Genomic DNA, 12,639 nt, shown 5'->3' with positions numbered 1-12,639 from the left:
TTTTCTGCTAAGTGAATGTGATCGGACCCTTCCCCTCTATGCTATACTCAACCCAATCTGTTCACAAATTTTTCATGTGCGTTCTATTTGAAACTCGTTCAAAATCTTCACTGTGTCCTTGTCAGCTGATGAAATTTCGAACGGAACTTTAAAACCTATCTTATCGAAATTTTAGGTTTTGCCGCTCAAACCGTTCCGCATCCCACGATACACTTATCCACTCACCCACGATCTAACACGATCTCCACCTCTCACTACGTGGGTGACACATGTCATGCGAATGAGAAGGGTCAGGGGCACGTTCATCCAATTTCTTCGAGCGAGCAGTTTTTCACCGTGGCTATAAATACCCCTCCTTCCCTTCCTCACTTCTTTTACTCCGCTCGACCTCTCTCTCCAGCTCGAGCTTCTCAAACCCTAGCTCCGCCACTACTTCATCGCCGCCGGTGAGGAAGAGCTTCACTGCCTCAACCTCGTCGCGGACGTCCTCGCGCCGACCGCGGACATCTTCACTCCGCCGCCACCGTAGCCGTCTTCCTCAGCCAAGTTAGGGCGTGGAAGATCTGCACAGACGAACTTCACATCTCCTCACTCCAGTTCGTCGTGTTCTTCATCCAGGGTAAATAAAAGTTACTTTTACTGCCCTCGTTGATTCGAATGATTATCTACAAAATCTTCAATAGTATTTTTCTTCATATCTTCACACACTGAACACCTCACAAAGTCATCTATTCTTGATTCGTTTCTCTAAGCATCATTTTTCTTCAAGAATCCTCAATTGTGTGGATCTTCGATCTATACAACTCTGGAACCTAAGACAAAGAACACTTAGTGAAAATCTTCAAGACTCATCTGGTCCAATTCCTCAAACCTGTTCATTTTGAAAAACCTTCTGAGAACGCATATGACCTCTCGAAATTCCTCGCAACTATACTCTGTTCACAGGTACACATGTCAGCTGCTGAATCACTAGGTTCTCATCAACTTAACTCATTTGCAGCATTCCTCGAAGAAAAGTTGCATACTTCTTCAGAGAATTCAATTGTTCAAATTCCTCAACTGAAGAAAATGGCTGATGGTAAAAGGCCATAGAAGGGAGGAAAGAGACCTGAGGTAAATACAGCGTTTGAAATCCCTGATGACATATATGCTGGGTACTGCGCACCTACTGAGGAAACCAAGAATGAGCACAAAGTGCGCATTCAGAAGATAGAGAGGAGATGGGCAAGAGAATGGAGGGAGTACAGATATGTCACTCCTAAGTATATGAAGAAATTCACACTCAATCCTCCATGCCCAAGAGCTCCATTGGCACCTGGCCAAATAGCAGATCCCACTAGCCTCAAGCGCGGTGAGGACTTTCCTGATGAATGGGCCAAGCGCCAAGCCAAGCTGGCTAAACAAGCCAGAGAAGCGGTGAGGAAATTTAATGAAGACTCTGCTGCTGTTGCTACCTCTGCTGAGGTCCTTGCTGTCAAGCCAAAGAAGGCTATGTCAAAGAAGCCTGCGCGCAAGCCAAGTGCTTCCTCAGCAATGCCCTCACGGCCAGAATCATCAAAGCCCTCACGACGAATTCCTCATGCTGCTCCTATTCCTCCAAAGTCCTCAGCTCCTCCGCCAAAGCCTTCAGCTGTTCCGACCAAATCCTCAGCACCTGTGCATCTCACTTCGTGCCAAAAGGACTGCCGGCATCTCCATTGCCTCAGGTGTCTCAGCTAGTTCCTCAGTTGCACCAAGTTCCTCAGCTGGCCCCTCACTGCTCAAGACAAAGGCCACTGCTGGACGAGGTCCACGCCCAAGTCCTCAAAGAAGCAAGTCGCTTTCCAAGTGCCGTCTGATGAAAACAAAGCTGATGATGATGAACTTGCAGAAATCATAAGAGACATGCAAGTCAGGGCCGCTAGAGCCAAAGGATCAAAGGTGCCACTGCTTTTGGATCCCAAGCTGATCCTCGACTACATTGATGATTGGCACAAGGACCCCAACACTCCCTTGCCTGACTTCAAGCTGACTCCTGGCCAAAGTCACATGCTGACCCACTTCATTCAAGAAGAAAAGTGGAAATTTGAGAAGGCCAGGCAGATCAAGAAAGCGCAGTACAAGAAAGAGCGCTATCTGAAGAAAAACGTTGTCTCTATGACAACTGAAGAACTTGTCACTACTCAGACTGAGATTAAGAAACTCAGTGATGACTTTGAAGCATCTCGCGCTGATTGGCTTGGAGCCAAGGTTCGTTTTGTGAAACTTGCGGATAACTTTACTTCCAATGTTGGAGCCCCAACGCAACAGGAAATTCCTCATGCTGAAGCATCTGCTCAGCCTACTAAAGAAAATGCCAGCACCGCTGATGACAATCAGGCTGCTGAAGATAATGTGAGTTCCATGGCTGATGACTGCATTCCAGCCGCTGAAGAAATTGCCAGGGCACCCACTAGTGGTGTGCCTGAAGAAACAGGGCAACTGCATCAGTTGTGCCTAAAGAAAATCAACCAGATTCCTCAGCTGCTCTTGCACCAACTTCAACTCCAATCCTTCCATCTGCATCGGATGTGAGGAAGACCAAGGCTGCAGAGCGTGCTGTAGTGAAGAAAAGGAAAGCATCAGCTGCTTCAGATTCTTCAGCTCCGAAGAAAATGAAGGCTATGACAAGCTCATTTGCAAATCCAATTGATGTTGTTCCCATCTCAACCAGGCCATCAAAGTACCTCATTCCCTTTGATGAAGAATATGTGATCCCCAGCGGATCTGATGACGAAACTCCTTCTGCTGCTTCGTCTAGACCAATCGATTAAGAAATTGAAGTGGATGATATCCCTTCAACACCTGTCATCTCCTCGCCTATGCCTCAGTTCACAGCTGAAGAGGCTGGCGTTGAAGAACTGGAAGATGATGATGTGGACATTGGTTGCTCCACACCCGTAATCAGTGATGAATTCTGCGAAAGTCAGCATTAAAACTCTCTAATGTTCACTCCTCTACAGCAAATTCCTCAGTCCCCCACACAAACTATTCACATGGGCTCTGAAGAAACTCATCCCACTGCATCTGTCCATGAGGAAATTCTAGCCACTAGCACTGATGAAACTGCTGCTGTTGAACAACCAACTATGCAGACTGCCACTAAGGAGGAACCAGAAATTCCTCAGCCTGAAGAACCTGCGATTGAGATTCCTGAGGCCATGATGCAACTCACAGACACTCCTCTGCCGAAGCCAAAGGATCCATTCTCATGCAAGCAAAAGTTCAAGGCTGATGATTTCTTCGGCGGGCACGTATTCTTTGAAGATTACAACCCATATGACTCTGCTCGCATTAGGAAGAGGCGTTTCTGGACTGCTAGTCAAGCCAATTTCTATTCCTCAGTGTTGTTCAACAAGGAGAAGATTTTCTACCATGAGCATATTCCTCATGTGGATATGGAATCTCTGCCATGCTTCGCACCAGTCCTCAGTGTTCTTCACGACGCTGGGCTGCTCAACTTTTGCTCTGACATCTGCGATTGGAATGAAGAACTGATTCTTCAATTCTATGCAACGTTGCACATCACCGGAGATGCTGAAGATGTGAATTCATGGTTGCTGGACTGGATGTCTGAAAACACTCACTACACTACACCAGCCTCTAAATTGCTTCGTGCTCTACCACTCAGTCCTCCCCTTGAAGAAGCTCGTGGCATCTACAGTGAACCTGAACTCACACGTCATTACATGCAGGTGCTGATGAAACCTTTGAAGCCAGGTCAAGCACCAAGAACCAAATTCCTCGTGAAGGAATTGCTGTACGTGCCCAAAACTATCTATCGTATTCTTACAAGGACAATCAGTCCTATCAAAGGCCACGACTCATCTGATGAGGAAATTGTTGGCATCATGAAGAATCTGGTATTCAACATCGTTCATGGCATTCCTGTCAATTATCACAATTTCTTCATGAGGACTATGGCCAATGTTGCACTGTCTCCGTTTGAGCTGAAGCCTTATGCACCTTGGATCATGAGATTCCTCAGGACAAGGTCTTCACTCAACTACAAAACTGATTTCCAGAATCATCTCAGCTACTTGCCCCCAATTGAAGTCCTCAAGTAGACATATTCCTCGGTTGATGGAAAGGGAAAGGCACCAGCTGTAATAGATGAAGGCATTCGTCCATTGGATGGTCAGTTTCGCAAAGGTGCATCTTATTCCACCAATGATGACTCTGCCACACATGACTCTGCCAATGCACCCAAGTCCACTCCTCAAGCCACTGCTCCGTGCGTGATGACTGACCATGAACTTCTGCTTAGTCTTCACCAGAAGGTGGATCAAAATAACAAATGGGTTAAGCGTCAGTTTGGTTCACTTCTTCACAACATGACTGCCAGACACAATGCAGTGAAGAAAAACCACTACTACCTCCATCAAGTCTTCGGTCGCACCTGGGCAATCCTGTCACATCTGTATGGTGAAGAAGATCTAAAGAACATGGGTCTTAATGAAGATTTTGACTGGTCTGCACCTCCACCGAAGAAATTCAAGAAGGTCAAGGTTCCTTCTCTGGTGGCCAGCTCATATTCTTCATCGCGCGACACTGATGAACATGAAGATTTGGATGACACTTCGGCAGGCCCTACATCAACAAACGACCCCAACAACACTGGCGCTCCTTCATCAACATGATTATCTTCAGGGGAGTTAGTCCTCATTTTCGATCCTTTTTGGTCATTCGATGACAAAGGGGGAGAAATATGAGTTAGTCTTCAAGCGGGTCTACTATATGGGTGTTTTTTTGTTAAGTTACAACTCTCGTTCTTCTGAAACTTTATTGGATCGAGTTGTAATCTTAAACCCGATGGTGCTCGGATACTTTTGATGCACTGTGCTCTGATACTCTTGATGCACTATTCTGCATGCTTATTCCTCGTTAATATTATTGCACGCATGCTGAATTTCATCAGGCACCATATTTCATCATGCATTTCAAATTCTTTATATTGTATGTTAAATGCGTGTATGAATTACATGATATAGGGGGAGATCTCCATGATTCAACTCTTCAAGTGTGCATTGCTTCAAAAGCAAATTCCTCACTATGCACATCTCCAGGGGGAGTTATTCTATATCTTGCAATCAAATTCCTCAATATTAGTATTTACACTTCATATGTTTATCCCCGTTGAAAACTTAACCTATATTGTCATCATTCACCAAAAAGGGGGAGATTGTAAGTGCATCTAGTGCCCCTTAGTGATTTTGGTGTATTGAAGACTTATAGGTTAAGGGACTAATGCGTGTGTGAGTGTACACAGGTTTATAAGTCTATGAGCAGTTTGATATTTATAGGAAAAGTCGACCCCTAAAAATGAATATCTTCGACTGAAGATTTTGGTATTTCTGAAGACTTTCATGAAGACTTTGAAAGTGAAGAAATTGGTGTGTCCGTGAAGACTTGATATTCATGCGAGAAATATGAAGCTTGAATACTTTCGTGTTCATAGTTTTGTTTTTCTCTTTCTTGAGTCATAGGAAACTCCATACTGTTAAAGGGGGTCGAGGAAATACTAAGGAAAAATTTCCATGTGATGCTCAACTCAAAATCCTACACCTACCAATCCCTTTGAGTGAAGCCATTGGAAATCTCATACAGTTCAGTCAATTTCTTCAGTAACGGAGACGAAGTTCTTCTGGTCTCTGCGGAATTTGTCCTGACTGAGGAGTTAGGAATCCGCCAGTGCGGATTGCCTACACAGTGAGGAACATGATAGCCCTGAGGATTTTACTACTCAAAATTCCGACCATTGCTGTGCTATGCGCCAGCTGTCCCAAAATATCTATCCACCTAACGGCCATATCATTGAAGGGCATTTATGTCTTATCATGTCGGGCTGCTCCCTAGGCTATAAATAGCCGCCCCCTACAACCACTAGCTGGTTGGCTGCTCTGAGAGAAACTGACACTTGTCATTTGAGAGCAACCCATCCTCCGAGGACTTTGAGCGAAAATCATCAAGTGAGGAAAAACCAAAAACCCAAAACCCAAACACCTACAAACCCCAAGTGATTGAGCATCACTGAAGAGATTGATCCTGAGTGGATCCGACGCTTGTTACCTTTGAAGATTGTGCTTCTTCCAGACGGTTATGCGTCATGGTCTAGAGCATCCAAGAGGAATTGTGGATCGCCGAGTGACCAAGTTTGTGAAGGTTTGGAAGTCGCCTGAAGACTTACCATGAGTGATTGGACGAGGTCTGTGTGACCTTAGTTCAAGGAGAATACGGTGAGGACTGGGTATCTTGGACTAAGTGTCCTTGACTGGGTGTCCAGGACTGTGTGTCCTCGAGTTTAAATACTCAGCCGCTCGAACCAGACGTACAACTGAGACAGCAGTTGGAACTGGTCTACCAAATCATTGTCTTCACCAAGCTTACTGGTTCTATTTCCTCAACTCTTTCATTTCCTCATAACTATGTTGTATGTTTGTTCATATCTGTGTTTGAAGACTTTGACTGAAGACTTTCTCAATTTCCTCCGTTCAATTTCTTCAGTCTGTTTGTCTTCATCCTGTGTTATCCTGTGATTACGCTTCCTGTACTCTGTGCCTGTCTTCATTTCATCATGATGACTATGCTTGTATTCTGTTATGTTTACCTTTGAGTACTTATTCCACTGCTAGTAGTTCTTCGCTAAGGAATTTACTCACCGAAAAATTCCTCAGTGAAGAATTTCATAAAAATCGCCTATTCACCCCCCCTCTAGTCGATATAACGCACTTTCAAAATACATTTTCATGATACTTTTTCTTGAAGTTTGACACCAAGTGAAACATGCATTCCCTATGTTCTACTTCTGGGAAAACATCCTTTACCCCTGTCATCACCGCCTGCCCGACATCAGTGCTTATGGCTAAACCCCTTGGTGATCCTATGGCTTGCCTAAGCAATTGCATAAACCATATCCAATTCTCGTTTGTTTCGGAATCAAAAATTCCAAAACAAAGTGGATTCATCCAATTATGGCCATCTACAGCGGTAACACTAGCCAGCTACCCCATGAACCTGCCTATTAAGAATGTGCTATCTACTGCCAAATATGGCCTGCAACCACCAAGGAATCCGTCTATGCAAGGTTTCAAAGCAAAGAAGAACCTTCTAAACCTGATTTTTCCTTTTATAGTCTAATGATCAATCTGAAGTATGCTACCAGGGCAAGTGGTTTCAACTTGTGCTTTAAACCTATACAATTGTCAAAGCTGCTATCCCAATCACCATACAATTCTTTCAGAGCTAGCTTCTTACCCATATATATTCTCTTGTAGTGGAGGTCAACCTTGTGGTGTTCTTTAATCTTCTTCTGCAATGCCTTCGCCCCGAGAGTTGCATCTTCAATCAGCCAATCTTTCACCTTATCACATACCCAATGCTTGGTTCCATTCTTCGCCTTCTTTTTCCTTCTTATACTAGAGCAATCATGACCACATGGGTTTTTCTTCACCTTCAAAAGAGAAAACAGATGTAGTTAGCTAAAAACACTTAACAATTATGCAAGAAATGTTCACAAATGGGTAAAGTTAAACAATTCCCATCACAGTACACTTATCTTCCGTCGTAGAAGAATGTATCCTCCAGGGACAATTATCTGCATCCCGTCTTGAACAATAGCCCCTAAACCGATGATGGGTACTATACTTGGTGTTATACTCAAATTCACGTTTGATTGCATGCTGAGAAAGTGCCAACTTGAACTCTTTCATGCTGGGATATGTAAAGCCTTTTGTCATTGGAGGGTCTAATTTGGCATACCCTACATGTGGAGTATGCTCTGCCTCATGAAACTCCTCATCCTCCTCTACTTCAACCTCCTCTACTTCATCATCCTCTACTTCACTCTCAGCCTCGCTATCATCCTCACAAATATAGTCTTTCTCCTTTTCTTTATCAGGACAAAGAACCACATTTAAGGGCATAGGTTCATCTACTTCATACATATTCTCCTCATCAACACCAACATGCTCATTCTCAGGTCTTGGGTTGCGAAGGTAAGTATCATCCTTTTGTTCTACATTGTTATTAGGTTGGCTATGCGCATCACTATGCCACTCGGTGATAGGCTCATACGGTTTAGACGGATCACAATATGCAATGATCATACGTAGCACCTTTGTCTCCGAGTGTTTCTCAAACATAAGCATTAAATCTTGGTCACATTTTACTTCTGGATAGATGTTTAGAGCATCATCATAGTACTGCACATGTGCAACTCCGAAATAACATGGAGAGTACTGCTCTAGAATTAATTCAACGAAATCCTTATAGTTTGTCAAGTCACAATCAATGATCTTCTCAAAACAGAAACTTCGGATGTCTTTTCGAGCTTTTTTTATTGCCAAACAATTCGATTTTTTTCAAATAACTTGAATTTGGATCCATCCTGTGAATTCAAGAGACAATTAAGTGAAGAAACTATGCATGAGTATTGCTAGATAGTTCTGATCATTGCTAGTGGTACAAACATCATACAAATCCACAAAGTGCCATGAACTTACCCATCTGGACATGCCCATGTAGTGGAGGCCAACCGAGCTGCACCCTGGCCGGACCCTACAGCTGCTGCCGAGGCCGATTCAGCAGCGTATTGGCCTGAGCCTACAGTTGCTGTCGAGCCCGAACCAGTCGTGCCTTGACCTGAGCCTCCAGCCACGGCGGCGATCGAGCCCTCAGCCCCAGGCCCCGCCCTGGTCCATGATTGCTGCAGCTAAGACACTGCCTCCTGCCGAAGTCGTGCGCTGACGCAGCCCCTCCACAGACGTAGCCGCGTGCTGGCCCAACCCCTCCACACCACAGCCGTCGCCAAGGCTCGACATCGCCGGATCCACGTGAGCGCCAAGGTCGGACCCCTCCGCCGCCGTGCATTGGCTTTCCTCCTCAGCGGCTTCCCCATCCTGAGCACCACCGCCATCCATAATGCCGAATCTCCGCCGCCGCTGGCAGGTTCTCCGCCGTCGCCGCCGCCCGCAATCGCTAGGGTTTGAGAACGGGGAAGCGGGGAATGGGATGTGGATCGTGAGAGAGATGGCCGGTTCGGTTTGTTCGGTTTGTCCAGCTAAGAAAAACTGACATCACTCCATGCGTGTTTTAACAGTGTGAGCTAATAGAATTGACGGGAGTGTTAAATAGGGGAAAAATTATACATGATGTTAGATAAGGAAGAAGAAAATTTCCAGTGTTAAATAAGGAACCAATATTTAAAATAGTGTTATATAAGGAATTTTCTCCAAATTCTATGACATTCAATTCAAATTGGGTTACCAGCATGCATTTGCGGGATAGAGCGTCCGAGGAAACATTTTCCTTACCCTTAATGTATTTGACCATATAAGGAAATGACTCAATGAACTCACTCCATTTGGCATGTCGCTTATTCAATCTCGTTTGAACCTTAAGGTATTTAAGCGTCTCGTTATCCCTATGGATGGCAAATTCAGGAGGGCAAACATAATGTTCCCACACATGCAAGGCTATCACTAAATCATATAACTCCTTGTCAGAAATGGGATAGTTAAGTTGCACTCCAGAAAGTTTCTTGCTAAAGTATGCAATTGGGCGCTTCTCTTGCACTAACACACTTCCTATGTCATTACCACTAGTGTCGCAATGCACTTCAATAGTTTTATCGGTTTTTGGTAATGCAAGTAATGGGGTATGCATAAGCAAGTTTTTAAGCTCATGGAATGCGGTGTCTTAGGAAGCTCCCCAAACAAATGATGCATTCTTCTTACTCAATGCGTGTAATGGTGATGCAATAGAGCTAATGTCCTTAACAAATCAATGATAGAAATCAGCTAGGCCGAGGAAACTACGCACTTATTGCAAATTGGTTGGTTCTGGCCAAGTTTTAATAGCTTCAATTTTAGACTCATCTACTTGAACACCCTTAGAGGAAACAACAAATCCTACAAAAATAAGCTTTTCAACAGCAAAAGTGCATTTTTCCATGTTAGCATAAAGTCGCTCATTTCTAAGAACTTGTAATATGTACCAAAGATGTATGACATGATCTTCAAGAGATTGGCTAAACACAAGTACATAATGAAAGTATACCACGACACATATACCAATATATTTGGGAAGAACATGATGCATCACACACATAAAAGTGCTAGATGCTTCAGATAAGCCCATTCGCATGACTAACCATTCATATAAGCTAAAGATGGTTTTGAAAGTCATTTTCCATTCATCATCCCCTTGAATGCGAATTTGATAGCAGCCACTTTCAAGGTCAACTTTTGAGAAAGGAAGATATTGTGAAGTATTAGTCCGCACCACTTCATCTTTGCACACAAGTACAAACTGAAGAACACTCGATGGGCTCTAACTCACATCCCTCGTGTCTCTTTTGGTGGCTAAAAGCACTATGTTTTTCTTGTCACTCATTGTGGAGTCACTCAATTTTGTCTTGTGGTGCTGAATCTCTTTTTGGTGGTTCACTCGCACACTATTCTATCCATGATTAGGCAGATGCTTGCTTGTCGGCAATCACATGACTTGGGGACATAGGTCATAGCACGTAATCCTTGCCCTTCATCTTGAAGCTATAATGATTGGTTTCACCATTGTGGATTGCACCGCGGTCGAATTGCCAAGATCGTCCAAGGAGGGGATGACATACGGACATGGGAACCACATCATAGTCCAATGTGTCTTCATACGCACCAAACTTGAAGGATACTTGAATGGTGTGCTCCACTTGAATGGTGCTAGAGTCACTCAACCATTGGACATTGTATGCCGAGGGTGCTTCTTTTTGACCAATTGTAGCTTGGTACATGGCTCGCCGCTTGCTAAGTCGTGGCAACTTCCACCTTCGATGATGACCTAGATGGAACATCTATTCATGCCCATTTTGATATGGAAGATACTGCATCATTGATCTTCATCTTGTTGGTGTTGAAGTGTCGAGACCTTGGTGATAACTAGAGCGGGGCTCACAAAATTGTCACAAAAGACATGAGAGTCTTCATCTTCATTCACTTGATGGTGCATGTCAATGTGCTCAAGTGCTTCCGTTTCATCTTTTCTCATAGTCATAGGTATCGTCGTCGTTGGCAATCATGGTGCGTCGAGTTGGGCACTAAAATGTCTAGTCATCTCGTCCTTGGCATGTGAAGCACTTGGTAAAACTCATCTTGACGATCTCATCATTTGGAGTAGGTGGTGATGAAGCTCTTGGCTTGTAGTTTCCTATAGTAGAAGGATGTTTCGAAGGGTGTCGAAGATTATGAAGGTTTCTTGTAGCTTGACTTGTCACCGTCGCTTGGATAAGCTTTAGTCAAGGTAAGGTCTCATAGTTGTTCAAGCTTGAGTGCATGAAACCTAGGTCTTGGAAGAGTACTTGGCCTGCTTGAGGTCATCTTGCATTTGTCGCTCCGCCTTGGTAGCTTGGTGTAGTAGCTCGGGGAGGTTGTTGTAAGGTTGAGAGTCTGCGGTTTTCTTGACGGGATGGTTTAGTCCATTCAAGAAGCGTGCCATAGTTTTCTCCTCATCTTCCATGACATTAGCTCATATCATGGCAATCTCCATCTCTTTATAATACTCTTCAATGGACTTGGTGCCTTGCTTGAGTAGTTTCAATTTCTTGAAGAGATCTCACCTATAGTAGTAGGCACAAAACATGCTCTCATGACCTCCTTCATTTGATTCCATGTTGTGATGGGTACGTCGCCTTTCGTGTGGCACCACTCGATGACTATCACCCACCAAATGAGGACGTGGTCTTGGAACTCAAGTGAGGCCATGTCGATCTTCTTCTCCTCTTCATAATTGTGAAGACAAAATATTTTGTCGAGCTTCAATGCCCACGAGAACTTAGGCATGTTGAAATTGAGCTTGTTGTAGCATTGCTCTTTATTGTGTTGGGGGCGATGGCGATGATGCACTAGCCATGGTGGAGGGTCTTCAATGCTCCTCATGCTCCTCTTGATTAGCTTTCTATTGAGGGTGTGGAATTCTTGCACGGTTCCTCATTTCTTGGCGCCCGTCAAGGCGTGTAGCTTCTTCTTTTCATTCTTGTCAGAGGGCCTCTTCTTGTTCACGCACACGGCGGTTGCACTTGTTGAAGGCCTGAGTTGCTTCATGTAGATCACGTTGGGCATCAAGGTCTTGTTCATCACGTTGTTGTTGCTCTTGTCGAAGGGCATCATCATCTTAGTATACTTATTGTTCTTGGCGTCATGGAGCTTGTTCTTGTTCCATAGTATCATTTGCTTCGCAATGATGTCGTTCACGTTCCCGAAGGCGGTCTTGTAAACCAATATCATCCAATGGGTTTTGTGGAGCTTGATGATCTGCATGGTCTTCGCGATGATGTGGACGAGCTCGGGGAAGAATTGCATCCAAAGAAGTGTCTGAATAGTGTCGGCTTGAGTGGCACCGTCTTGATGATGATGATGTTTTAGAAGAGCGGTCGACCATTAAGGTGTGGAACTCTTCCATTTGGGATCCTAGCTTGTCATCAATGTAGTCCCTTGTGCATTGTTCAGATTGTCGCAAGTCAGTGGCAAGTTGGTCAATGCGCTCGCCCAATGCTTCATTCTCTTGATGCAAAGCTCTATGTGCACCAAATAGTTGATTCTAGGTGGCGTAGTTGTTCGGTTCCTCTTCTTG

At 44.3% G+C, this 12,639-nt stretch overlaps 1 long non-coding RNA gene across 1 annotated transcript in view; it reads right to left on the bottom strand.

Annotated features, from left to right (window-relative positions):
• The window catches only part of LOC123130619 (uncharacterized), a 24,315-nt gene extending 16,746 nt beyond the window's left edge, over positions 1 to 7,569 (bottom strand). Inside the window, exon 1 of the long non-coding RNA XR_006463929.1 lies at positions 7,273 to 7,569. This is a non-coding gene — a long non-coding RNA (uncharacterized lncRNA). The remainder of the gene's footprint in view (positions 1 to 7,272) is intronic.
• Positions 7,570 to 12,639: the final 5,070 nt, after the last annotated feature.

This window comes from Triticum aestivum, chromosome 6A, assembly GCF_018294505.1.
Source record: "Triticum aestivum cultivar Chinese Spring chromosome 6A, IWGSC CS RefSeq v2.1, whole genome shotgun sequence".
Lineage (NCBI taxonomy): Eukaryota > Viridiplantae > Streptophyta > Magnoliopsida > Poales > Poaceae > Triticum > Triticum aestivum.
Note: the sequence above shows the minus strand (reverse complement) of the source record. Positions and strands in the feature narration are given on the sequence as shown.